Consider the following 27,558-nt stretch of genomic DNA (forward strand, 5'->3'; position numbering starts at 1 on the left):
CCCTACCCCCTTCAGCTCTCCTTCCATTCTCTCCTCCTCCCACTCTTTCCTCTTTCATTCTCTAAGGTTTGCTAATGGCAGACTGTCATTAGAAATCTGTTATAAGACTTAGCTTTTTCTCCATTTTGTAATTGAATGTACCCAGAAACAGCTGTTATTACTGTTTTATTTTTCCTGGTGAACATTTTCCCACAAAATAAAATGCTACTGGATGATATTCAGTGTTGGAAGGCAGTGTGTTTGGGCTTGACTTCACATTTTAGGATCTAGATATCTAATCACTCTCCTCTCAAAATCTTCACTGTGTTACTCCATGGTAGCTTTTCCAGGGACTGTGTCATTTTCTTTACCAAAAGGTAGCAAATAAAGAAACATATTTGTATAATTTTGCTTTAATTATTAAGGTATTTTATACAATGAAATTCACCCATTCTGCCCTGGCTGGTGTTATTCAGTGGTTAGAGCATTGGCCCACAGACTCAAGGGTTGTAGGTTCAATTCCCGATCAGGGCACATGCCCAGGTTGCAGGCACATGCTCGGGTTGCAGGTACATGCCTGGGTTGCAGGCTCATCCCCAGGAGGTATGCAGGAAGCAGCCAATCGAAGTCTCTCTCATTAATGTTTCTATCTCTCACTCCCTCTCCCTTTTTCTCTCTCTAAAAATCAATAAAAAAACATATTTTAAAATTCACCCATTTTAAAGGTAAGGCTTAGTAAATTTTGGTGATATATACAGTTGTTTCCCCACCACCACTATTGAGATATAGAATAATTCCTTCACTCTAAAAAGTTTCCTTGTGCCCCTTTATAGTCCATCGTTCCCTCTACCTTTGATCTGCTAATTATCACTGTGGTTTTGCTGTTGTGCAGGCTTAAATTTTTATTTCTCTTGGATAAATTACTAGGAATGGAATTGCTTAGTTGTATTGTAAATATATATTTAATTTTATAAGATATTTTCATACTGTTTTCCTAAGGATCCGTACCATTTTTCATTCCCACCAGCAATGTATGAGAGTTCTACTTACTCTACATCCTTGTCAGCACTTGATATTGTCAGTCTTTTTAACTATAGCCAGTTTAGTGGATGTGTAGTCATATCTCACTGTGGTTTTAATGACTAGTGATGCTGAATATTTTTTATGTACTTACTAGAGGCCCAGTGCATGAAAATTCATGCACTCGGGGGATCCCTCAGCTCGGCCTGCGCCCTCTTGCAGTCTAGGATACCTCGGGGGATGTCCACCTGCCAGCTTAGGCCCAGGGAGCAGGCCTAAGCTGGCAGTCAGATATCCCTCTGGCAGCTCAGGAGCCCTCAGGGAATGTCTGACTGATGGCTAAGACGCAGTCAGACATCCTTAACACTGCCAAGGAGGTGGGAGAGGCTCCTGCCACCACCGCTGAGCTCGCAGCCATTGGCCTGGCTTGTGGCTGAACATAGCTCCCCCTGTGGGAGTGCACTGACCACCAGGGAGCAGCTCCTGCATTGAGCGTCTGCTCCCTGGTGGTCAGTGAGCATCATAGCAACGGGCTGTTCCCAGTCATTTGGCTGTTAGGGTCAATTTGCATATTACCCTTTTATTATATAGGATTGCCTATTTGTATACCTTTTGTGAAATGTCTTCAAATCTTTTGCTCATTTTTAATCGGATTATCTGTCTTGAATTCTTTATATATTCTGAATACAAGTTATTTGTTAAATATATGTTTTGCAAATATTTTCTCTCAGCCTATTGCTTATATTTTTTCTTAACTGTATCTTTCAAATTAAAAAGGTTTTAGCCTTGATGAAGTCCATTTTAGCAATTCTTTTTATAATTTGTGCTTAAGAAATCTTTACTTAATGTCAAAATATATATTTTTTTAGATTTTCTTCTAAAATTTTATTTCTTATAGTTAGGCCTACAACCATTTAGACTGAATTTTTAAATGTAATATGCAGTTAAGAGTCAAAGTTCTTTTGGTTCCCTCCGTAGATATACAGTTGATATAGCATCATTTGTTGAAAAGTCTCTTTTTCCCTATTGAATTATCTTGGCGATTCATTACCAAGACATTCGTTGTCTTGAATTCCTGAGATAAACGCCACTTGGTCATAATATATTATACTAATTATATATTTTGGATTTTGTTTCCTTATGTTTGTTAAGAATATTGTTCTGTTAGTCTTTGGGTCTATTGGTCTTTCGTTTTCTTTTCATGGGACATCTTAGCTTATTTAGCATCAGGGTTTTACTAGTTTCAAAATGAGCTGGATGTATTCCTTCTTCCTCTATTTCTGAAGGAATTAGTTGGGGTTGGCATTATTTCTATATTTGTTTCTGAAATGCAGAAATAAACTCAAAGAGAATGATAGACTGAGTATATAGATACTCACATACCCCCTTCAACCTTTTTATCTCTGGGCTTGTTCTAGACTCTTTGGTCTAAAGTGTCATGTAGGGAAATATGTTGCTCCTTTGATTGTCCCAATTTATAAAAAGTGAAAATTCATATGTTGCTATCTCTGGTCAACTTTTTACAGATTTGGAAGTAAAGTCAAATCCTTGAGTAGCCATTTTTTAAATAGTCCTCTGAAGTTTGGAAGAGTAAGTTTATCTTGTAATGGGCTCCATTTCTGCCAACCACAACTTATCCCCAGGAAGATCTGGCTCAGATTGGTTAATAAGTACCTTCAAGAAACTAACACTTGTCTAGATGTGAGGTTCACATTGGCTTTTGCCCTCGGGAAACTTCTGTCCTTCTCTTGCTTGCTAATAGACTGTTACTTGCTTGTTTACCATGCTGAGTAACACCTTACAGCTTTTACCACATTCCTCCAATCACCTTGAATATATTTGTGTCCTTTGTAGAGTGTTTAGGAGATGATGATTTTTACCCTACCTGTGGATTTCAGAAGTATGCATGTGCACACACATACACACAAGTATGGCTGATAAGTTTAATCAAATTTCTATTATTATTTTATATGTGTTTTGTTATTTAAACAGCAGTAATGATTATGTGATTTTAATGAGGTTAGAAAAAAACTTCTTTCCTCTACTATTTCACATGGTAATTTTATTTGCCAATGATGATTAGAGCAGATGAAGTAAATGCTTTCTAACATTTGATAAATACATTACATCTACCATGAGCAGTAACAAGAGACTTGAAAGCCATGCTCCCTAGTGAAATAAAATCAGGTTATTGTTCTCATAAATTATTTATCTTCCTTGGGCTTCTGAACAGGAGTCATTGCTGCTGTGACTAGCATGTCTATATCTCTGGAACTAACAAAACTCTTGTAAATTTAGAATAACGCTCATTATTGTTAACAAAATGGAAATTGGGGTTTGTTTCCAAATGATTTATTTTACATTGCTTGTCACATACATGCTGATGGTCTATGACAACAGAGGCACACCTTTTTCTTTCATGAGAGCAGAGTATATCTTTATATTCAGGTATTTCAGAGCATGCTGCTGGAAACATGAACTTCTCTGTTTTCTGTATTCAATAACTAACCCAGATTGGGTTAGAGATTGCTGCTGTTCAGTTTGTAGCAGTTCAGCTGCAGAGTTCTGTGTACTCTGGCTGCTTAGTGAATTTTTATTAAGTGATTTAGACATTTAAAAACTTGAAACCCATTTGATTTTTATTAACAGAATCTCCAAAGTGAAAATAATAATAAGGAAAAAAAGTGAAGGGCATTCTACAAGGATAACATTTTTTTTTCCAAATGAGTTAAAATGCCAGCAATTATATGTACATTGACCTTTGGGATGAAAATATTCTCTCTACTCTTTAAACAGTACAACTAAGAAGTCAAAAGTGGTGAATATACACAATAATGAACAGATTCTATCTATGAAAAGTGTTCTTTAAAGCATCAATGTTAATCAGGTGGTGCTGAAATGGAATTACAGAAAGAAGAATTTTTGTTTTATCCTTAAAGTGAACCCAACCCTTACCCAGGCACTTATTGATTATCCACAGGGATGGAGAGAAGCTGGATTGCACCATTCCAAGCAGCTGATAAGTCTAAAATCAATTGCATTTGCCTAGGAGATGCAGTAAAAGACTCAGTTAAAGTAAATTCAGGCATGCAACATGTAACACACTTAACACCTCTGGGACTCACCTTGACTTCGGCCTTTTCCCAGTTCCTCTGGTGGTTGATGGTCCAGTGTATTGAAGATAACTTTAGATTCATATTTTCTTTACATATATCTTACACGGCTTGCTTGTTGAGTCTTTCTTTAATCATGGTGAAGACTTTGAAGTAGTCCATCTGTCTTGTCCATCCCATACCACTGGCATTGAATTAAAGTGCGTCCCTTGCCTTCCCCAGGGTAGCTAGTGAGAAGGTAGAAGTAAAAATATTCCATTACCAATTGTGTGTCTTGATTTTCATTTATCTTCTTTGTACATCATTTTATACTTCTTTTTTTTTCCTATTTTCATTTTTATTTTATTTTATTTTATTTTTTATTGCTTAAAGCATTACAAAGGGTATTACATATGTGTCCTTTTTTTTCCCCGCCCTTGACAATACCCTGGCTTCCCCTACCCCCCAGTGTCTTATGTCCATTGGTTATGCTCATATGCATGCATACAAGTCCTTCAGTTGATCTCTTACCCGCCTCACTCCTGCCTCTCAACCCTCCCCGGCCTTCCCGCTGCAGTTTGACAATCTGTGTGAGGCAGCTCTGCCTCTGTATCTATTATTGTTCAAAAGTTTATAATGGTCTCTATTATCCATGAATGAGTGAGATCATGTGGTATTTTTCCTTCATTGACTGGCTTATTTCACTTAGCATAATGCTCTCCATCCATGCCGTTGCAAATTGTAAGAGTTCCTTCTTTTTTTCAGCAGCATAGTATTCCATCATGTAGATGTACCACAGTTTTCTAATCCATTCATCTACTGATGGGCACTTAGGCTGTTTCCAGATCTTAGCTATGGTGAATTGTGCTGCTATGAACATATAGGTGCATATATCCTTTCTGATTGGTGTTTCTGGTTTCTTGGGATATATTCCTAGAAGTGGGATCACAGGGTCAAATGGGAGTTCCATTTCCAGTTTTTTGAGGAAACTCCATACTGTCCTCCATAGTGGCTGCACCAGTCTGCATTCCCACCAGCAGTGCACAAGTGTTCCTTTTTCTCCACATCCTCTCCAGCACTTGTCGTTTGTTGATTTGTTGATGATAGCCAGTCTGACAGGTGTGAGATGGTACCTCATTGTTGTTTTGATTTGCATTTCTCGGATGATTAGTGAATTTGAGCATGTTTTCATATGTCTCTTGGCTTTCTGAATGTCCTCTTTTGAAAGGTGTCTATTTAGATCCTTTGCCCATTTTTTGATTGGATTGTTTATCTTCTTTTTGTTAAGTTGTATGAGTTCCCTATAAATTTTGGAGATGAGGCCCTTATCAGATATGACGTTGGCAAATATGTTTTCCCACGAGGTGGGTTTCTTGTTGTTTTGTTGATGGTTTCTTTTGCTGTGCAGAAGCTTTTTATTTTGACGTAGTCCCATTTGTTCATTTTCTCTTTAGTTTCAACTGCCCTAGGAGCTGGATCAGTGAAGAAATTGCTTCGGCATATGTCTGAGATTTTGTTGCCTTTCGATTCTTCTAGAATTTTTATGGTTTCTTGTCGTACATTTAAGTCCTTTATCCATTTTGAGTTTATTTTTGTGTATGGTGTAATTTGGTGGTCTAGTTTCATTTTCTTGCATATATCTGTCCAATTTTCCCAACACCATTTATTGAAGAGACTATCTTGGCTCCATTGTATGTTCTTGCCTCCTTTGTCAAATATTAATTGAGCATATTGTTTCGGGCCGATTTCTGGGGTCTCTATTCTATTCCATTGATCTATATGTCTGTTCTTGTGCCAGTACCAGGCAGTTTTGAGAACAGTGGCTTTGTAATACAGATTGATATCTGGTATTGAGATCCCACCTACTTTGTTCTTTCTCAGGATTGCTGCAGCTATTTGGGGGTCTTTTTTTATTCCAGATGAATTTTTGGAGAGTTCATTCTAGATCTGTGAAGTATGCCGTTGGTATTTTAATGGGAAGTGCGTTGAATTTATAGATTGCTTTCGGTAGTATGGACATTTTAATGATGTTGATTCTACCAACCCATGAACACGGTATGTTCTTCCATCTGTTTATGTCTTCCTCTATCTCTTTTTTCAACGTCCTGTAGTTTTCTGAGTAGAGGTCTTTTACCTCTTTAGTTAAGCTTATTCCTAGGTAGCTTAATTTTTTTGGTGTGATGGTAAATGGGATGGTTTTTATAATCTCTCTTTCTGAAAGTTCACTATTGGTGTATAGAAATGCCTCAGATTTCTTGGCATTAATTTTGTATCCTGCTACTTTGCCAAATTCATGTATTAAGTCTAGTAGTTTTTTGACGGAGTCTCTAGGGTTTTGTATGTATAATATCATGTCATCTGCAAATAAGGACAGTTTTACTTCCTCTTTTCCAATTTGGATGCCTTTTATTTCTTCTTCTTGTCTAATTGCAATGGCTAATACTTCCAGGACTATGTTGAACAGGAGTGGTGAGAGTGGGCATCCCTGTCTTGTTCCTGTTCTTAGGGGAAATGGTGTTAGTTTTTGTCCATTGAGTATGATGTTGGCTGTGGGCCTGTCATATATGGCTTTTATTATGTTGAGGTATGATCATTCTATTCCCACCATGCTGAGAGTTTTTATCAAAAATGGGTGTTGGATTTTGTCGAATGCTTTTTCTGCATCAATTGATATGACCATGTGGTTTTTTTCTTTCAATTTGTTTATGTGATGTATCACGTTTATTGATTTGCGTATAGTGTACCATCCTTGCATCCCTGGGATAAATCCTACTTGGTCATGGTGTATGATCTTTCTGATGTACTGCTGGATCCGATTTGCTAAGATTTTGTTGAGGATTTTGGCATCTATGTTCATGAGGGATATTGGCCTGTAATTCTCTTTCATTGTGTTGTCTTTACCTGGTTTTGGTATTAGGGTGATGCTGGCTTCATAGAATGAGCTTGGAAGTGTTCCTTCCTCTTGAATTTTTTGTAGTAGTCTGAGGAGGATAGGTTTTAGTTCTTCCTTGAATGTTTGGTAAAACTCCCCGTCTGGTCCTGGGCTTTTGTTTGCTGGAAGCTTTCTGATGACTGCTTCAATTTGTTCCATAGTTATTGGCCTATTGAGATTTTTAGATTCTTCCTGATTGAGTTTTGGAATGTTGTATTTTCTGGGAATTTGTCCATTTCCTCCAGGTTGTCTAGTTTGTTGGAGTAGAGCTGTCCATAGTATTTTTTAACAATCATTTGTATTTTTGTGGGGTCTGTTGTTATTTTGCCTCTATCATTTCTGATTTTGTTTATTTGGGTCCTCTCTCTTTGCTTCTTGGTGAGCCTGGCTAGAGGTTTGTCAATCTTGTTTATCCTTTCAAAGAACCAGCTCTTGGTTTCATTGATTTTCTGTATTATCTTTTTGGTCTCTATGTCATTTATTTCTGCTCTAATCTTTATTATCTCCTTCCTTCTGCTCACTCTGGGGTTTTCTTGTTGCTCTCTTTCTAATTCTTTGAGTTGTAGAGTTAGATGATTGACTACCATTTTTTCCTGCTTTTTGAGATAGGCCTGTAGAGCTAGAAACTTCCCTCTCAGGACTGCTTTCATTGTGTCCCATAGGTTTTGGATTGTTGTGTTTTCATTGTCATTAGTTTCCAGGATGCTTTTAATTTCTTTTTTGATCTCATTGGTAACCCAATCAATATTTAATAACATGCTATTCAGCTTCCAAGTGTTTGAGTATTTTGGGTTGTTCTTTTTGTAGTTCATTTCTAATATTATGCCATCGTGATCTGAGAAGATGCTTGGTATGATTTCAATCTTCTTGAATTTGGGGAGACTTTGTTTGTGACCCAATATGTGGTCTATTTTTGAATATGTCTTATGAGCCCTTGAGTAGAATGTATATTCCGTGGCTTTGGGGTGAAGTGTTCTGAAGATGTCAATTAAGTCCATCTGATCAAGTGAGTCATTTAGGGTTGCTGTTTCTTTGCTGATTGTTTGTCTAGCGGATTTATCCAGAGATGTCAGTGGTGTATTAAAGTCCCCTACTATGATTGTATTGTTGTCGATCTCTCCTTTGATATCTTCCAGGAGTTTTTTTATGTATTTGGATGCTCCTGCATTGAGTGCATAAATGTTTACCAGGGTTATATCTTCTTGTTGTATTGATCCCTTTAGTATTATGAAGTGGCCTTCCTTATCTCTGGTTATGGCCTTCACTTTGAGGTCTATTTTGTCCGATATAAGTATTGCTACCCCAGCTTTCTTTTCCTTTCCATTTGCCTGGAAGATATTTTTCCATCCCTTCACTTTCAGTCTGTGTGAGTCCCTTCTAATGACGTGGGTCTCTTGTAGACAGCAAATGTATGGGTCATGTTTTTTTATCCATTCAGCCACTTGATGTGTTTGGTTGGAGCATTTAGTCCGTTTACGTTTAAAGTTATTATTGAAAGGTACTTGTTTGTAGCCATTTCTTTTTTTGTGTGTGGCTGTTTTCTTTCTGAGCTTTTTATTTCTTCTTTTTACACCAGTCCCTTTAGCATTTCTTGCATTGCTGGCTTGGTGGTGATAAACTCCCTTAGACTTTTTTTGTCTGTGAAGCTTCTTATTTCCCCTTCAAATTTGAATGATAGCCTTGCTGGATAGAGTATTCTTGGATTCAGTCCTTTGCTTTGCATCACTTTGTAAATTTCTGTCCATTCTTTTCTGGCCTGATGTGTTTCTGTTGAGAAATCATTTGATAGTCTAATGGGAGATCCCTTGTATGTAACTTTCCGTCTCTCTCTTGCAGCCTGTAAGATTCTCTCTTTGTCCTGAACATTTGCCATGGTAATTATGATGTGTCTTGGTGTGGGTCTTTTCGGGTTCACCTTGTTTGGGACTCTCTGGGCTTGTGTGACTTTTTTCTTCCCCACCTCAGGGAAGTTTTCTGATATTATTTCTTCGAGTAGGTTTTCTAACCCTTGTTCCTCTTTCTGTTGTTCTGGCACCCCTATTATTCGTATGTTGTTTCGTTTCATTTTTTTTTTTAATTTAAATCTTTATTGTTGAGAGTATTACAGATGTCCCCCTTCTCCCAGTTCCTCCCCTAGACCACCCCCTTCTCCCACCTTCACCACCCTATTGTCTGTGTCCATAGGTAATTCTTTTTTTTTTAATTAAATCTTTATTGTTCAGATTATTACATTAGTTACTCTTTTTTCCCACCATAACTCCCCTCCACCCAGTTCCAACCCCACCCTCTGCCCTCACTCCCCACCCACTGTCCTCATCCATAGGTGCACGATTGTTGTCTAATCTCTTCACTCACCCCCACACCCCTTTCTCCCCCCCCCCCAAGAATAGTCAGTCCATTCCCTTTCTATGTCCCTGATTCTATTACAATCACCAGTTAATCAGATTATTTATTCACTTGATTTTTAGATTCACTTGTTGATAGATGTGTATTTGTTGTTCATAATTTGTATCTTTACCTTTTTCTTCTTCTTCCTCTTCTTACAGGATACCTTTTAGCATTTCATATAATACTGGTTTGGTGGTGATGAACTCCTTCACTTCTGAATGATAGCTTTGCTGGATAAAGTAGTCTTGGTTGTAGGTTCTTGGTATTCATCACTTTGAATATTTCTTGCCATTCCCTTCTGGCCTGCAAAGTTTCTGTTGAGAAATCAGCTGACAGTCGTATGGGTACTCCCTTGTAGGTAACTGATTTTCTTTCTCTTGCTGCTTTTAGGATTCTCTCTTTGTCTTTTGCTCTTGGCATTTTAATTATGATGTGTCTTGGTGTGGTCCTCTTTGGATTCCTTTTGTTTGGGGTTCTCTGCGCTTCCTGGACTTGGAAGTCTATTCCTTTCACCAGGTAGGGGAAGTTTTCTGTCATTATTTCTTCAAATAGGTTTTCAATATCTTGCTCTCTCTCATCTTCTGGCACCCCTATAATTCGGATGTTGGTACGCTTGAAGCTGTCCCAGAGGCTCCTTACACTATCTTCATATTTTCGGATTCTTTTTTCATTTTGTTTTTCCGGTTGGGTGTTTTTTGCTTCTTCGTATTTCAAATCTTTGACTTGATCCTTGCGACCCTCTGGTCTGCTGTTGGGAGTCTGTATAATATTCTTTATTTCAGTCAGTGTATGTTTAATTTCTAGTTGGTCCTTTATCACAACATTGAGGGTCTCATTAGACTTCTTGAGGATCTCACCACATTTATCGGTGGTCTTACCAGTCTTTTCCAGGGCTTCTAAACAGTTCTTTAAAGATCTTAAAAGTGTGGTTTTGAACTCTATATCCAACAGTTTGCTTTCCTCCAATTCTGTCGTTTGTGTCCTGTTTCTTTGTCTCGGCATTTTTTTATGCTTCGCTGTGTCGATAGAGTGCCTTTCTGTGCTAAGTGTCCCAATTACCTAAGGTAGACACTCTTGGTGCACCCCCTTGTGGGCTTTGTGCACAGTCTTGTTGTGGTTAAGCCTTGATTGTTGTAGTTATCACTGTGAGGAATTGACCTCCAGGTCAATTGGCTGTGAGAATCAGCTGTGTCTATGGTGGGAGAACTTCTGTGCTGGAGACACCCCTCTGGGGCTAGACTTGCTTCGATGGGGCTTTGGTGCTCACTGAGTCTGCCTCCTGAGTGTCTCGTATGTTGTTTCGTTTCATATTGTCCCAGAGCTCCCTTAGGCTCTCCTCCTGTCTTTTAATTCTTTTAAATTTTTCTCCAATTGCAGTACAGTTTGGGTGTTTTTTGCTTCCTTGTCTTCTAATTCACTGATTCGGTCCTCCGCTTCTCCTAGTCTACTGTTGATGCTTTCAATGGTGTTTTTTATTGCAGCTATATCGCTCTTCATTTCTTCTTGGGTCTTGCATATGTTATTGATTTTTTCATCTGTTTCTTCATGCTTCTTGCATAAGTAGTTGATTTTTTCATCTGTTTCATCTTGCTTCTTGCATATGTTGTTGATTTTTTCCTCCATCCGGTTTATGCACGCTAGGACCCTTATTCTGAATTCTTTTTCTGTCATGTTGCATGCCTCTGTCTCACTTAGCTGCTTTTCTGGCGAGTTCTCTTTTTCTTTCCTTTGGGGGTTTCTTTGCCTGCCCATGTTTGATCTCACTGACATATCTAGATGTTGAGTCGTTCAGTGGCTGCTTCCTGGGTGGCAGTGGCTCCTTGAGCTGTGGTTGCTCCTTGGGTGGTTGTGGTAGCAGCTGCCCCTCAGTTGGCAGCAGCTCCTCTGGTGGGTGCTGTTCACAGCTGTGGTGGCTCTTCTGGCTGGTGGGGGGAGGCTTCACGTACAGCTGCTGTTCCTCAGACAGAGGGTGTGGTGATCAGGAGGCTGCAGTTATCAGGGGGCTGCTGTTGCTTGGATCTGCTGCGTTGGTTTAAAGGCACAAAATACAACACAACATGGCACAATGTACCAGGCACTGAACACAAGTGTATTCACGATATTAATAACCCCAAATAGAGGTGACCACCCGAATTAAGAGAATCAGGGGACAAGGAAGAAAGAAGAGAAGAAGACAAAAGAGAGAAAAGAAAAGAAAAATAAGAAAAAAACCAAAAAAAAGGAGTGCAAAAATAGAATTGGGAAAAAAGAGGGGGGGAAAAAAGAGAAAAAAAAGAGCAAAAAGAAAGAATGAAGTAGAAGCGGGGAAGAGACTATTTGTACAAGGAGCAAACTCCAATAGAACTGCCACTAATCTCAACAAATTCCAGCAACAGATCCCTGGAGATGAATGCAAACTACAAACCACCAATAATATCAAGAGGGGCAAGGGAAAACAGAAGCACAAAAATAACGGGGGGGGGGGGGGTGAGGGGAGGGAAGGGGAAAACCAGCAGAAAAAAAGAATAAAAAGAAAAAGCAAAACAACCTCACAACCAGTCCTAAAAAAGAAAAAGAAAAAACACAAAACAAAACAAACAAACAAATAAAAAAAAAAACCCAATATATTCAACAATCAAGAAAACAATAGAAGGATAAGAGAGAAAAAAATGTTTGGAAAGTGAAGAAGGGTAAAGAATAGGTGTATAAGGATTCAGAGCAGTGGATTGGAAATAGGATATATAAGTAGGGTGGAATTAGACAGGGGGTAAAAGGACGGAATTGGGGAAATATAAAGCAGGAATAGGGTAAGAGAAATAGGACACCAAAAGGGGAAAAGTGAGGAAGAGGGTTTTAGCAAAGAGGTGAAATTGAGATAGGGAAAATTAATGCTAAAGGGGAAGCAAGATGGCGGCGATATAGGCAGACGCGTCCCAGGTCTTGTCCCGGAGCAAACGGAGTAAGCAGCTGAAACTAATAACACCCACCCCGAATTGGCAAATTTACTCAGCTGGTGAGACGGCTTGCAGCCTGGAAGGGCAGACCTCCCCTGGAAAGGTTAAAAACCAGGGATCTGGGCAGGAAAGTTTGCCAGACCTGAGCCCAGAGGGTCGGAGGGAGACCGCATGGCAGACAGCCGCGTCTCTTGGGACAGACACAGACCCTGACCAGGGTAAGGAGTTCCGCGGGTTTGCTGGCGCCAGGAGATTTGAGATTTGGATTTTGTGATTGCGGAGAACTGAGACTAAAGGGGGCATCCTGAGGAACTGATCAGACCATGCAGTGCCCATAAGAGAGGAGCGTTTCCCAGACCATGCAGTGCTGGTAAGAGGAGCGTTTCCCAGACCGGTAAGAGAGGAGCGTTTCCGCGGCCGGCCGGCGTTTGTCTGTTTCTTTGTTTTCACTGAACCCTGCTCATAGGACAGTTCGGATACAGACACTCACCTGTGCTGAAGAGAGGGTGAAGGTGCAGACGAGGGGAATCTGGGGAGAGGCTGAGGAAAGAGGGGGAGCCGGAGGAGGTGGCAGCGAATTGAGTGCTGAGACACCCCTGGGCCCAGGACTGGGGCAGCCATTCCTCCAGAGGGTGGAACTCCTCCCCCCAGCCCCCCAGGCAAGGAGCACAGCCACACCCAGATTCCACCCTGTATGAGATAAAGGACTAAAACAAGCTGATTAGTCCCTGGGAGTTACCAGGGTCTGGCCTATAGAGGGATTTTCAGTCCCACCAACAACACAGAGCAGGGTAAGGATTAAAAAAGGATAGAGAAGCTGTATAGCCTCAGAGGCCAACCCAAAAACACTGCCACCCAGAGGTTGAGCCACAAACTGACTCTTAGGGGAATACAAATTAAGGCAGACTGGATCACAAATACGGCCTGCTTTAAAATCAGGACTGTGATTTACAACACGGAGGAACAGTGTAATGCAGGCAAACTCAACACTCTCCTAAATACCTGGCAGGACTAAGGCGAACCAGGCCGAAGAGTAGAAGAACCGAAAGACCATCACTACTGCAAATTTTTTCTTTTTCTTTTTCTTTTTAATTTTTTCACCTTTTTACTAAGAAACCAATTTTTTTTTCTCTTTTTCTTCTTTTTCCATCACCTGATTTTACCCTTTCAATTACCACATTTTTATTTTTAACCAGTATTATTACTCCTACCATTTTACCATTTTTTAAAGTGCCATTTTATTTTCTCTTTATTTTCTTTTGGGATTAGTGTTCTCCATTCTATTTTCATCGTTCCTTTAGCATTAATTTTCCCTATCTCAATTCCACCTCTTTGCTAAAACCCTCTTCCTTACTTTTCCCCTTTTGGTGTCCTGTTTCTCTTACCCTATTCCTGCTCCAGACTTTCCCAATTCCCTCTTTTTACCCCCTGTCTAATTCCACCCTACTTATATATCCTATTTCCAATCTACTGCTCTAAATCCTTATACACCTATTCTTTATCCTTCTTCACTTTCCAACCATTTTTTTTCTCTCTTATCTTTCTATTGTTTTCTTGATTGTTGAATATATTGGGCTTTTTTTTTTTTTTTTTTTTTAATTTGTTTGTTTGTTTTGTTTTGTGTTTTTTCTTCTTTTTTAGGACTGGTTGTGAGGTTGTTTTTCTTTTTCTTTTTCTTTTTCTTTTTTTTTTCTGCTGGTTTTTCCCTTCCCTCCCCCACCCCACCCCAGTTATTTTTGTGCTTCTGTTTTCCCTTACCCCTCTGGATATTATTGGTGGTTTGTAGTTTGCATTCATCTCCAGGGATCTGTTGCTGGAATTTGTTGAGATTAGTGGCAGTTCTATTGGAGTTTGCTCCTCATACGGGGAGTCTCTTCCCCACTTCTACTTCATTCTCTTTTTTCGCTCTCTTTTTTTCCCCCCTCTTTTTTCCCAATTCTATTTTTGCACTCCTTTTTTGTTTGTTTTTTTCTTATTTTTCTTTTCTGTTCTCTCTTTTATCTTCTTCTCTTCTTTCTCCCTTATCCCCTAATTCTCTTAATTCGGGTGGTCACCTTTATTTGGAGTTATTAATATTGTGAATATACTTGTGTTCAGTGCCTGGTACGTTGTGCCTTGCTCTGTTGTATTTTGTGCCTTTAAATCAACGCAGCAGATCCAAGCAACAGCAGCCCCCTGATCACCGCAGCCTCCTGATCACCACAGCCTCCTGATCACCACACCCTCTGTCTGTGGAACAGCAACTGTACGTGAAGCCTCCCCCCACCAGCCAGAAGAGCCAACACAGCTGTGAACAACACCCACCAGAGGAGCTGCTGCCAACTGGAAAGCAGCTGCTACCGCAACCGTCTGAGCAGCAACCACAACCCAAGGAGCCCCTGCCACCCAGGGAGCAGCCACTGAACACCTCAACATCTACATATGTCAGCGAGATCAAACATGGGTAGGCAAAGAAACCCCCAAAGGAAAGAAAAGGAGGACTCGCCAGAAAAGCAGCTAAGTGAGACAGAGATATGCAACATGACGGAAAAAGAATTCAGAATAAGGTTCCTAGAGTACATGCACCACATGTTCAAGAAGCAAGAAGAAACAGATGAAAAACTCAACTACTTATGCAAGAAGCTAGAAGAAACAGATGAAAAAATCAACAACTTAAGTAAGTCCCAAGAAGAAATGAAGAGTGACATAGCTTCAATAAAAAACTCCATTGAAAGTATCAACAGTAGACTGGGAGAAGCGGAGGACCGAATTAGTGAATTAGAAGACAAGGAAGCAAAACACACTCAAACTGTACGGCAAATGGAGAAAAAAATTAAAAGACAGGAGGAGAGCCTAAGGGAGCTTTGGGACAACATGAAACGAAACAACATACGAATAATAGGGGTGCCAGAACAACAGAAAGATGAACATGGATTAGAAAACCTATTCGAAGAAATAATATCAGAAAACTTCCCTGAGGTGGGGAAGAAAAAAGTCACACAAGCCCAGAGAGTCCCAAACAAGGTGAACCCGAAAAGACCCACACCAAGACACATCATAATTACCATGGCAAATGTTCAGGATAAAGAGAGAATCTTACAGGCTGCAAGAGAGAGACGGAAAGTAACATACAAGGGATCTCCCATTAGATTATCAAATGATTTCTCAACAGAAACACATCAGGCCAGAAAAGAATGGACGGAAATCTACAAAGTGATGCAAAGCAAAGGACTGAATCCAAGAATACTCTATCCAGCAAGGCTATCATTCAAAATTGAAGGGGAAATAAGAAGCTTCACAGACAAAAAAGGGCTAAGGGAGTTTATCACCACCAAGCCAGCCATGCAAGAAATGCTAAAGGGACTGGTGTAAAAAGAAGAAATATCAAGCTCAGAAAGAAAACAGCCACACACACACACACACAAAAAGAAATGGCTACAAACAAATACCTTTCAATAATAACTTTAAATGTAAATGGACTAAATGCTCCAACCAAAAGACATCGAGTGGCTGAATGGATAAAAAAACATGACCCATACATCTGCTGTCTACAAGAGACCCACCTCATTAGAAGGGACTCACACAGACTGAAAGTGAAGGGATGGAAAAATATCTTTCACGCAAATGGAAAGGAAAAGAAAGCTGGGGTAGCAATACTTATATCTGACAAAGTACATCTCAAAGTGAAGGCCATAACCAGAGATAAGGAAGGCCACTTCATAATACTAAAGGGATCAATACAACAAGAAGATATAACCCTGGTAAACATATATGCACCCAATGCAGGAGCACCCACATACATAAGAAAACTTCTGGAAGATATCAGGGGAGAGATCGACAACAATACAATCATAGTAGGGGACTTTAATACACCACTGACATCACTGGATAAATCCGCTAGACAAAAACTCAGCAAAGAAACAGCAATCCTAAATGACTCACTAGATCAGATGGACTTAATTGACATCTTCAGAACACTTCACCCCACAGCTGCGGAATATACATTCCTCTCAGGTGCTCATGGGACATATTCAAAAATAGACCACATATTGGGTCACAAGCAAAGTCTCCACAAATTCAAGAAGATTGAAATCATAAAAAGCTTCTTCACAGACCACGATGGCATAATGTTAGAAATAAACTACAATAAAAACAACCCAAAATACTCAAACACTTGGAAGCTGAATAGCATGTTATTAAATATTGATTGGGTTACCGATGACATCAAAGAAGAAATTAAAAACATCCTGGACACTAATGACAATGAAAACACAACAATCCAAAACCTCTGGGACACAATGAAAGCAGTCCTGAGAGGGAAGTTTATAGCTCTACAGGCCTATCTCAAAAAACAAGAAAAAATGGTAGTCAATCATCTAACTCTACAACTCAAAGAATTAGAAAGAGAGCAACAAGAAAACCCCAGAGTGAGCAGAAGGAAGGAGATAATAAAGATTAGAGCAGAAATCAATGAAATAGAGACCAAAAAAACAATACAGAAAATCAATGAAACCAAGAGCTGGTTCTTTGAAAGGATAAACAAGATTGACAAACCCCTAGCCAGGCTCACCAAGAAGCAAAGAGAGAGGTCCCAAATAAACCAAATCAGAAATGATAGAGGCGAAATAACAACAGACCCCACAGAAATACAAATGATTGTTAAACAATACTACGAGCAACTCTACTCCAACAAACTGGACAACCTGGAGGAAATGGACAAATTCCTAGAAAAATACAACATTCCAAAACTCAATCAGGAAGAATCTAAAAACCTCAATAGGCCAATAATTATGGAAGAAATTGAAGCAGTCATCAGAAAGCTTCCAGCAAACAAAAGCCCAGGGCCAGACGGCTTCACAGGGGAGTTCTACCAAACATTCAAGGAAGAACTAAAACCTACCCTCCTCAGACTACTACAAAAAATTCAAGAGGAAGGAACGCTTCCAAGCTCATTCTATGAAGCCAGCATCACCCTAATACCAAAACCAGGTAAAGACATCACAATGAAAGAGAATTACAGGCCAATATCCCTCATGAACATAGATGCCAAAATCCTCAACAAAATCTTAGCAAATCGGATCCAGCAGTACATCAGAAGGATCATACACCATGACCAAGTAGGATTCATCCCAGAGATGCAAGGATGGTACAACATCCGTAAATCAATAAATGTGATACATCACATAAACAAATTGAAAGAAAAAAACCACATGGTCATATCAATTGATGCAGAAAAAGCATTCGACAAAATCCAACACCCATTTTTGATAAAAACTCTCAGAAAGGTGGGAATAGAAGGATCATACCTCAACATAATAAAAGCCATATATGACAGGCCCACAGCCAACATCATACTCAATGGACAAAAACTAACACCATTTCCCCTAAGAACAGGAACAAGACAGGGATGCCCACTCTCACCACTCCTGTTCAACATAGTACTGGAAGTATTAGCCATTGCAATTAGGCAAGAAGAAGGAATAAAAGGCATCCAAATTGGAAAAGAGGAAGTAAAACTGTCCTTATTTGCAGATGACATGATATTATACATACAAAACCCTAGAGACTCCATCAAAAAGCTACTAGACTTAATACATGAATTTGGCAATGTAGCAGGATACAAAATTAACCCCAAGAAATCTGAGGCATTTCTATACACCAACAGTGAACTTTCAGAAAGGGAGATCAGAAAAACAATCCCATTTACCATCGCACCAAAAAAATTAAGATACCTAGGAATAAACTTAACTAAAGAGGTTAAAGACCTCTACTCAGAAAACTACAGGACGTTGAAAAAAGAGATAGAGGAAGACATAAACAGATGGAAGAACATACCATGTTCTTGGATTGGTAGAATCAACATCATTAAAATGTCCATACTACCCAAAGCAATCTATACATTCAACGCACTTCCCATTAAAATACCAATGGCCTTCTTCAAAGATCTAGAACGAACTCTCCAAAAATTCATCTGGAATAAAAAAAGACCCCGAATAGCTGCAACGATCCTGAGAAAGAACAAAGTAGGTGGGATCTCAATGCCAGATATCAAGCTGTATTACAAAGCCACTGTTCTCAAAACTGCCTGGTACTGGCACAAGAACAGACATATAGATCAGTGGAATAGAATAGAGAGTCCAGAAATTAGCCCGAACCAATATGCTCAATTAATTTTTGACAAAGGAGGCATGAACATACAATGGAGCCAAGATAGTCTCTTCAATAAATGGTGTTGGGAAAATTGGACAGACATATGCAAGAAAATGAAACTAGACCACCAACTTACACCATACACAAGAATAAACTCAAAATGGATAAAGGACTTAAATGTACGACAGGAAACCATAAAAATTCTAGAAGAATACAAAGGCAACAAAATCTCAGACATATGCCAAAACAATTTCTTCACTGATACAGCTCCTAGGGCAGTTGAAACTAAAGAGAAACTGAACAAATGGGACTACATCAAAATAAAAAGCTTCTGCACAGCAAAAGAAACCATCAACAAAACAACAAGAAAACCCACCTCGTGGGAAAACATATTTGCCAACGTCATATCTGATAAGGGCTTAATCTCCAAAATTTATAGGGAACTCATACAACTTAACAAAAAGAAGATAAACAATCCAATCAAAAAATGGGCAAAGGATCTAAATAGACACCTTTCAAAAGAGGACATTCAGAAAGCCAAGAGACATATGAAAACATGCTCAAAGTCACTAATCATCCGAGAGATGCAAATCAAAACAACAATGAGGTACCATCTCACACCTGTCAGAATGGCCATCATCAACAAATCAACAAACGACAAGTGCTGGAGAGGATGTGGAGAAAAAGGAACACTTGTGCACTGCTGGTGGGAATGCAGACTGGTGCAGCCACTATGGAAGGCAGTATGGAGGTTCCTCAAAAAATTGGAAATGGAACTCCCATTTGACCCTGTGATCCCACTACTAGGAATATATCCCAAGAAACCAGAAACACCTATCAGAAAGGATATATGCACCCAGATGTTCATAGCAGCACAATTCACCATAGCTAAGATCTGGAAACAGCCTAAGTGCCCATCAGTAGATGAATGGATTAGAAAACTGTGGTACATCTACACGATGGAATACTATGCTGCTGTTAAAAAGAAGGAACTCCTACCATTTGCAACATCATGGATGGAACTGGAGAGCATTATGCTAAGTGAAACAAGCCAGTCAATGAAGGAAAAATACCACATGATCTCACTCATTCATGGATAATAAAGACCATTACAAACTTTTGAACAATAATAGATACAGAGGCAGAGCTGCCTCAAACTGATTGTCAAACTGCAGTGGGAAGGCCAGAGAGAGTTGGGGGGCAGGAGGGAGGGGAGTAAGAGATCAACCGAAGGACTTGTATGCATGCATATAAGCATAACTAATGGACATAAGACACTGGGGGGTAAGGGAGGGTAGTGGTTTGTCAAGGGCGGGGGGGGGGGGGAAAGGATACTTATGTAATACCCTTTGTAATACTTTAAGAGGAAAATAAAAAAAAAAAACAAAAAAAAAACAAAAAAAAACAAAAAAAAAAAAAAAAAAAATTAATGCTAAAGGAACGATGAAAATAGAATGGAGAACACTAATCCCAAAAGAAAATAAAGAGAAAATAAAATGGCACTTTAAAAAATGGTAAAATGGTAGCAGTAATAATACTGGTTAAAAATAAAAATGTAGTAATTGAAAGGGTAAAATCAGGTGATGGAAAAAGAAGAAAAAGAAAAAAAAATTGGTTTCTTAGTAAAAAGGCGAAAAAAGAAAAAAAAAAAAAAAAGAAAAAATTTGCAGTAGTGATGGTCTTTTGGTTCTTCTACTCTTCAGCCTGGTTCGCCTTAGTCCTGCCAGGTATTTAGGAGAGTGTTGAATTTCCCTGCGTTACACTGTTCCTCCGTGTTGTAAATCACAGTCCTGATTTTAAAGCAGGCCGTATTTGTGATCCAGTCTGCCTTAATTTGTATTCACCTAAGAGTCAGTATGTGGCTCAGCCTCTGGGTGGCAGTGTTTTTGGGTTGGCCTCTGAGGTTATACAGCTTCTCTATCCTTTTTTAATCATTACCCTGCTCTGTGTTGTTGGTGGGACTGAAAGTCCCTCTATAGGCCAGACCCTGGTAACTCCCAGGGACTAATCAGCTTATTTTAATCCTTTATCTCACACAGGGTGGAATCTGGGTGTGGCTGTGCTCCTAGCCTGGGGGGCTGGGGGGAGGAATTCCACCCTCTGGAGAGAATGGCTGCCCCAGTCCTGGGCCCAGGGGTGTCTCAGCACTCAATTCGCTGCCACCTCCCCCGGCTTCCCCTCTCTCCTTAGCCTCTCCCCAGATTCCACTCGTCCACACCTTCGCCCTCTCTTCAGCACAGGTGAGTGTCTGTATCCGAACTGTCCTATGAGCAGGGTTCAGTGAAAACAAAGAAACAAACAAATGCCGGCCGGCCGCAGAAACGCTCCTCTCTTACCGGTCTGGGAAAAGCTCCTCTCTTACCAGCACTGCATGATCTGGGAAACGCTCCTCTCTTATAGGCACTGCATGGTCCGGTCAGTTCCTCAGGATGCCCCCTTTAGTCTCAGTTTTCTGCAATCACCAAATCCAAATCTCAAATCTCCCGGCGCCCGCAAACCCGCGGAACTCCTTTCCCCAGTCAGGGTCTGTGTCTGTCCCAAGAGACGCGGCTGTTTGCCATGCGGTCTCCCTCCGACCCTCTGGGCTCAGGTCTGGCAAACTTTCCTGCCCAGATCCCTGGTTTTTAACCTTTCCAGGGGAGCTCTGCCCTTCCCAGCTGCAAACCGTCTCACCAGCTGAGTAAATTCGCCAATTCGAGGTGGGTGTTATTAGTTTCAGCTGCTTACTCTGTTTGCTCCGGGACAAGCCCTGGGACGAGTCTGCCTATATCGCCGCCATCTTCCGGACTCTATTTTATACTTCTTAACAGGATAATAATACTTGCCTTTCCAATGCTACATGTTTTAATGAAAGTTAAATGAAATCAGTAACATAACGTTTGTTTTTAATTTTAGCACTATAAAAAAGCATGATGCATAAAGTTTTTATTTTCAAGATAAAGAGTGCTGTATTTTTATTTTTTTTAATCCTCACCCAAGGGTGTGTTGTTGGAGGAACATTGATTGGTTGCCTCCCATATGAGCCCCAATAGGGGGTCAAACCCACAACCTTTTTTGGTTTACAGGAAGATGACCAACCAACTGCACCACCCAGCCAGGGTGAGGGTTCTGTATTTTTAGATGAAAGGTACTGTATGAGTTTAAATGCACATCACAACACTTCAAGGCTTACAAAAAAAAAAATACTAGGTAAGCTAAAATTTATGTAGCTTAATTAATCTTTCTTAATTAGCCTGATGCTGCATTTTTTCTATACTCAAGTACAAGTTGCTTATTTTACTTGAATAATTAAAACTACTCTTGTCTTAACCCATAACAACAATGTCAGCACTTAAATGTACTTCTTCCAGTAGAGCCAGTGAAAGTACGTTCTCTTACCTAAAAAATGACCCATCTCCCAGGGTGAAGCCAGAAAAAGAATGGCCTATGTTCCTCTGTCCAGTGTATATAGGTGAGCGAAGTCAGCAGGCTTCTTTATCCTAAGTGTCCATGAAAAGCTTTTGATTTGCATCTCTCAGATGATTAGTGACTTTGAGCACATTTTCATATGTTTCTCGGCCTTCTGTATGTTCTCTTTCAAAAAGTGTCTATTTAGGTCCTTTGCCCATTTTTTTATTGGATTGTTTATCTTTCTTTTGTTAAGTTGTGTGAGATGCAAATCAAAACAACAATAAGATACCATCTCACACCTGTCAGAATGGCTGTCATCAACAAATCAATAAACGACAAGTGCTGGAGAGGATGTGGAGAAAAAGGAACACTTGTGCACTGCTGGTGGGAATGCAGACTGGTGCAGCCACTGTGGAAGACAGTATGGAGTTTCCTCAAAAAGTTAAAAATGGAACTCCCATTTGACCCAGTAATCCCACTTCTAGGACTATATCCCAAGAAACCAGAAACACCAATCAGAAAGGATATATACACCCTTATTTTCATAGCAGCACAATTTACAATAGCTAAGATTTGGAAACAACCTAAGTGCCCATCAGCAGATGAGTGGATTAAAAAACTGTGGTACATCTACACAATGGAATACTACGCCTCTATAAAAAATAAGGAACTTTTACCATTTGCTACAGCATGGATGAAACTAGAGAGCATTATGCTACTCGAAATAAGCCAGTTGGAGAAAGATAAATATCACATGATCTCGCTCATATGTGGGATATAATGATCAACATAATTTGATGAACAAGAATAGATCCAAAGACAAATGGCAGGGGAGTGGGGGTTAGAGAGCAACCAAAGGACTTGTATGCATGCATATTAGCATAACCAATGGACACAGACTCTGTGGCGGTGGGGGCTTGCCCAGGGTGGGAATGGCTGGTGGGGGGAAGGGCAGGGTCAAGCGGGGGGGAAAAGGAGACGTTTAAAATTTTAGACAATAAATTTTAAAAAAAATTTAAAAAGCTTTTGTCCAGGGAGACTTGTTGCTGGCGTCTCAGTTTTCCCGCTGATGCCTTTGGCACATGGATTTTTTTAAAAATATATTTTATTGATTTTTTACAGAGAGGAAGGGAGAGGGATAGAGAGTTAGAAACATTGATGAGAGAGAAACATCCATCAGCTGCCTCCTGCACACCCCATATTGGGGATGTGCCCGAAACCAAGGTACATGCCCTTGACCGGAATCAAACCTGGGACCCTTCAGTCCGCAGGCCGATGCTCTATCCACTGAGCCAAGCCAGTTAGGGCTGGCGCATGGATTTTTGCTTTCCTGCAGAGTGGCAGTAAGGTTACAATCTCTGCAGAGAGGAAACTGGGACAGATGGACAAAGCCAGAGAATGGATCATAAGGATAAAGAACAGGGCCAGCTAGGCAAGGGGTAGGCATTAAAAAGAGAAAAGGACTAAGATGTGCTGTATCATAATTGAATGGCCTTTCCGATTAATCAAATTGATAGGTATCTCTTTTTTTAACTTCTACATTTTTTCTGGCTAGTGTTCCTGCTGCTCTTCCTTAGATGGAATTAGTCTTCAACATCTTTTTTTAAAATATATTTTTATTGATTTCAGAGAGGAAGGGAGAGGGAGAGAGAGATAAAACATCAATGATGAGAGAGACTCATTGATCGGCCACCTCCTGCACACCCCCTACTGGGAATCAAGTCCACAACCTGGACATGTGCCCTTGACCAGAATCGAAGCTGAGACCCTTCAGTCCACAGGCCAACGCTCTATCCCCTGAGCCAAACCAGCTAGGGCAGTCTTCAACATCTTAACTCAGTATTTGAAGGGGATTCTTAAAGAGTTGGCAAAAGAGGAATGTGTGTGAGGAACATCGTGTCTGCGTATCATCATACTGGGTCACATCTAAGCTCTGCCACCCACACTCCAACAGATGTGCAAGAGAACTCTGGTATTTGTAAAGAAATGGAGGAGCATTTTCATCACCACTCAACTTTAGATTTTAAGACATTATTTTAATATTGGCAATTGTGGTTTTACATTTGCATTAGCCAAAATGTAAGAGCTCCTTCCTCTTCTCTAAATTGAAGGCTGTATTTCTGAATTTGACAATTCATTTCAAAACCTGGGCTAAATGGCTTAATATAAGAGTTTCTCTTTGAAGGACAAATATTATAGAGGTTAAAGTTTTAACTTCTATTAGTACTTCCTATTCTAGGCTGGCTGAAGATTGCTTTTCAGCACAATTAGCTGTATTTATTTAATTTTTCTATGAAGCTTTGCCGGGATTAAATCTCAAGTATCTTGTGGATTACCTCACTTCCCTCTGCAGCCTGGTGTGGTGTGGGACCAGCTGGTGACATTTTTTTTTTTTTTTTACCTCTTTAAGCTCTCTGTTTTATACTCCTTTTTTCTTTTCTTTTTTTCTTTTTTCAACATGGTGTAGTTGTACACAGGAATTTTCTATAGAAAGCTTTTGTTCCTTTAATATGCAGGGGTCCTCTTGGAACTCTATGATGTCCATGTTCATTCATTTCATGGCCTTAATCCAAAAATTATTTCTTAAGCCCATCTATTTTCAAAAGAGAGCAACACACACACACACACACACACACACACACACACACACACACATGCACATTCTCTAGTGTTATGCTTCTGCTTTCTGTAGTTTTATTACTATGCTTAGATAAAATCCCCACCCCCCAAAAATTAACAAGAATGTTTGAGTATGCTTGAATTTTTTAGAATATTTGTGAAGGATATAACTTGATAAAGCTAAAAACAAACAAACAGGAAAATAAAACCTATTTGGCTTAACTATATGAGACTTATTGGGAAGATAACATTAGCAGTAGAGACCCATGCTAATAGAACATGTAAAGAATTAAACTATCTACACTAATAAAAGAGAAACATGGTAATTAGCATACGACCGCTACCCTTCCCATTGGCTAATCAGCATATCCTTATGCAAATTAACTGTCAGCCAAGATGGCGGCCGGCAGCCCTGCACTGAAGCGAACAGGGAGGCTTGCTTGCTCCAGTGATGGCGGACTCCAACGTTCCCCGCCTCACTTGCTGGCCTCTCAGCTGCAACTCTAAGCAACTATGTTGCAAATATAGAAGCTAAACAAAACCCCAGAAACCTGCGTTAGTCAGCCAGGCTTCAGCCAGCCGGACTGCAACATTGTATCAAATACAGAAGGTAAAGGCCAGAGCCGAGGCCTCAGAGCTAAAGCTGGCCCAGAATTAAAAAAAAAGAAAAAAAGGAGCAGTTGGGAGCTTCAGTCAACCCACCAGCCTGAAAACAGCCCTCAGCCCCTCAGCCAGACTGGCCAAGCACCCCAGTGGGGACACCCACCCTGATCCAGGACACACTTCAGGGCAAACCAGCCGGCCCCCACCAGTGCACCAGGCCTCTATCCTATATAGTAAAAGGGTAATATGCCTCCCAGCACCGGGATCAGCAGAGCAGCGAGGCCTCCCGGCACCGGGATCAGTGTGACAGGGGGCAGCACCCAAACCCCCTGATCGCTCTTCGGCTCTGTGTGTAACAGGGGGCGGGGCCACAACCTCCCTATCTGCCCTCCTCTGTTTGTGACAGGGGAAGGCACCCCAACCCCCTGATCAGCCCTGCTCTGTGCCTGATAGTGGGGAGCTCCCCAATCCCCTGATTGCCTTGCGGCTCTGTGTGTGACAGGGTGTGGCGCCCCAACCCCTTCCCCCCCCCCGACGGGCCCTACTCTGTGTGTGACAGGGTAGAACCATAACCTCTCCATAGGCCCTGCCCTGAGTGTGACAGTGGCTGCGCCCAACCCCCTGATCGGCCCTGCTCTGTGGGTGATAGAGGGTGGTGCCCCAACCCCCCTCCACGGGCCTTGCTCTTTGTGTAATGGGGTAGAGCCATAACCTCCCCATTGGCCCTGCCCTGAGTGTGACAAGGTGCAGCTCCCCAACCCCCTGATCCGCCCTGCTCTGTGTGTGACAGGGGGTGGTGCCCCAACTCCCCTATCGGCCCTACTCTGTGAGTGACAGGGGGGAGCTCCTCAACCCCCTGATCGGCCCTGCTCTGTGCGTGACAGGGGGGAGCTCCCCAACCCCCTGATTGACCCTGCTCTGTGTGTGACAGGGTACGGAGCCCCAATCCCCCTGATGGGCCCTGCTCTGTGAGTGACAGGGGGCAGCGCCCCAACCCCCTGATCGGCCTTGCTCTGTGTGTGACAGGGGGTGGCGCTGCAACCTCCCCATGGACCCTGCCTTGAGTGTGACAAGGGGCGGTGCCCCAACCCCCCAATTGGCCCTACCCTGAGCGTGACTGAGGGTGGCATCGCAACCTCCCGATCCGCCCTGCTCTGTGCATGATGGGGGGCGGTGCCCCAACTCCCCAATGGGCCCTGCTCTGAGCCTGACCAGGGGCTGCACCTAGGGATTAGGCGTGCCCTCTGCCACCCGGGAGCAGGCCTAAGCCAGCAGATCGTTATCTCCCGAGGGGTCCCAGACTGCAAGAGAGCACAGGCCGGTCTGGGGGACCCCCCTGCCCCCCCCCGAGTGCACAAATTTTTGTGCACCGGGCCTCTAGTCATTATAATAACATGCTTGGTTATAAACAGCTTTACATGCTTTCAAAATATACTACTTTATTCATCTGAATAACACAGTTTAGAACAATCTTGTTTAATGGTTTATAAACAGTACAAGTATTTGGTATAGTTGCTTTTTATGAACAGATTTCTCTCTTTGGCTAGGAAATGTAATAGGTTTAATGGAGGTTGTTTCTCAAAAAAAGATGATAAATTATTATAAATCTTGATCTTTGGAAATCAAAAAGCATATACCCAGCTTGAAAAGAAATTTACTTTTAATAAAATCATAATGCCATTTGATGTTTTTCCCCCATTGCTAATCACCCAATATCTTAGTTGCTTTGTTTTTGTTTTGTTTTTTACTAAAGACAACAGCAAAGTTAATAATTTCTTCAATTGGTTCTGAAAACTATTTGTAACAACCCCAACCCCTTGCTAAATAAAAATAACAGATGTAACTCATGACAAGGAGAAGCACCTGACAATTTCCACTTCAGCTTTGGCTCAGATTCCCTGAGTGATCATAAACCAACAATCAGCTATCTTCTGGATAGTAAAAATAAAATAGCCAACATCAGTGTGAGTTAAGATTAAACTCTTCATGGTTAATTTGCAGTAATTGAGGATCCTAATATATGATCTTCCAAATATAAACATTTTTTTCATCATCATGGTTTCCATTAGAATATTAACCATATTTTTCATTCCAGGGTTCCCACTACTGTATGCTTATAACCTAATCTAATTTTATAATTTGCCTAAGTAAAATATAATATGGAGAAGATAAACAAATTACAAAATACCATTAGCTACAGCTTTATGAAATTGTGACTGCTTTTCACCTAAAAAAATGGCATTCACTTGGATCACACCTATCAAAACCCCACTATAATGGTTGAAATCAAGAACCCACCAGTTGAGTGCTTTTAGAGTAAAGGTAAGTTACTGAAAAGTACATGGGCTTCAGAGTAAGTCAGTCCTATGTTTCTGTCTGGACTCTGGTCCTGTAACTCTAAACTTAGGGCCAAATGATCTACCTTTAATGAGCCTAGCTTTCTCATTGATAAAATAAAGATAACAAGAACTAC

General features: G+C 40.7%; 1 protein-coding gene and 1 pseudogene across 1 annotated transcript in view; one reads left to right on the forward strand and one right to left on the reverse strand.

Moving 5' to 3' along the window:
- The window catches only part of LHFPL6 (LHFPL tetraspan subfamily member 6), a 266,102-nt gene that overhangs the window by 142,109 nt on the left and 96,435 nt on the right, over window positions 1-27,558 (forward strand). The gene's annotated exons all lie outside the window — the stretch shown is intronic.
- Window positions 1-27,558, reverse strand: part of LOC139005070 (nuclear factor erythroid 2-related factor 3 pseudogene) — a 55,845-nt pseudogene that overhangs the window by 27,577 nt on the left and 710 nt on the right.

Source organism: Myotis yumanensis, unplaced genomic scaffold, assembly GCF_028538775.1.
Source record: "Myotis yumanensis isolate MYYU_CA2020_CCGP unplaced genomic scaffold, mMyoYum1.0.hap1 SCAF_3, whole genome shotgun sequence".
Lineage (NCBI taxonomy): Eukaryota > Metazoa > Chordata > Mammalia > Chiroptera > Vespertilionidae > Myotis > Myotis yumanensis.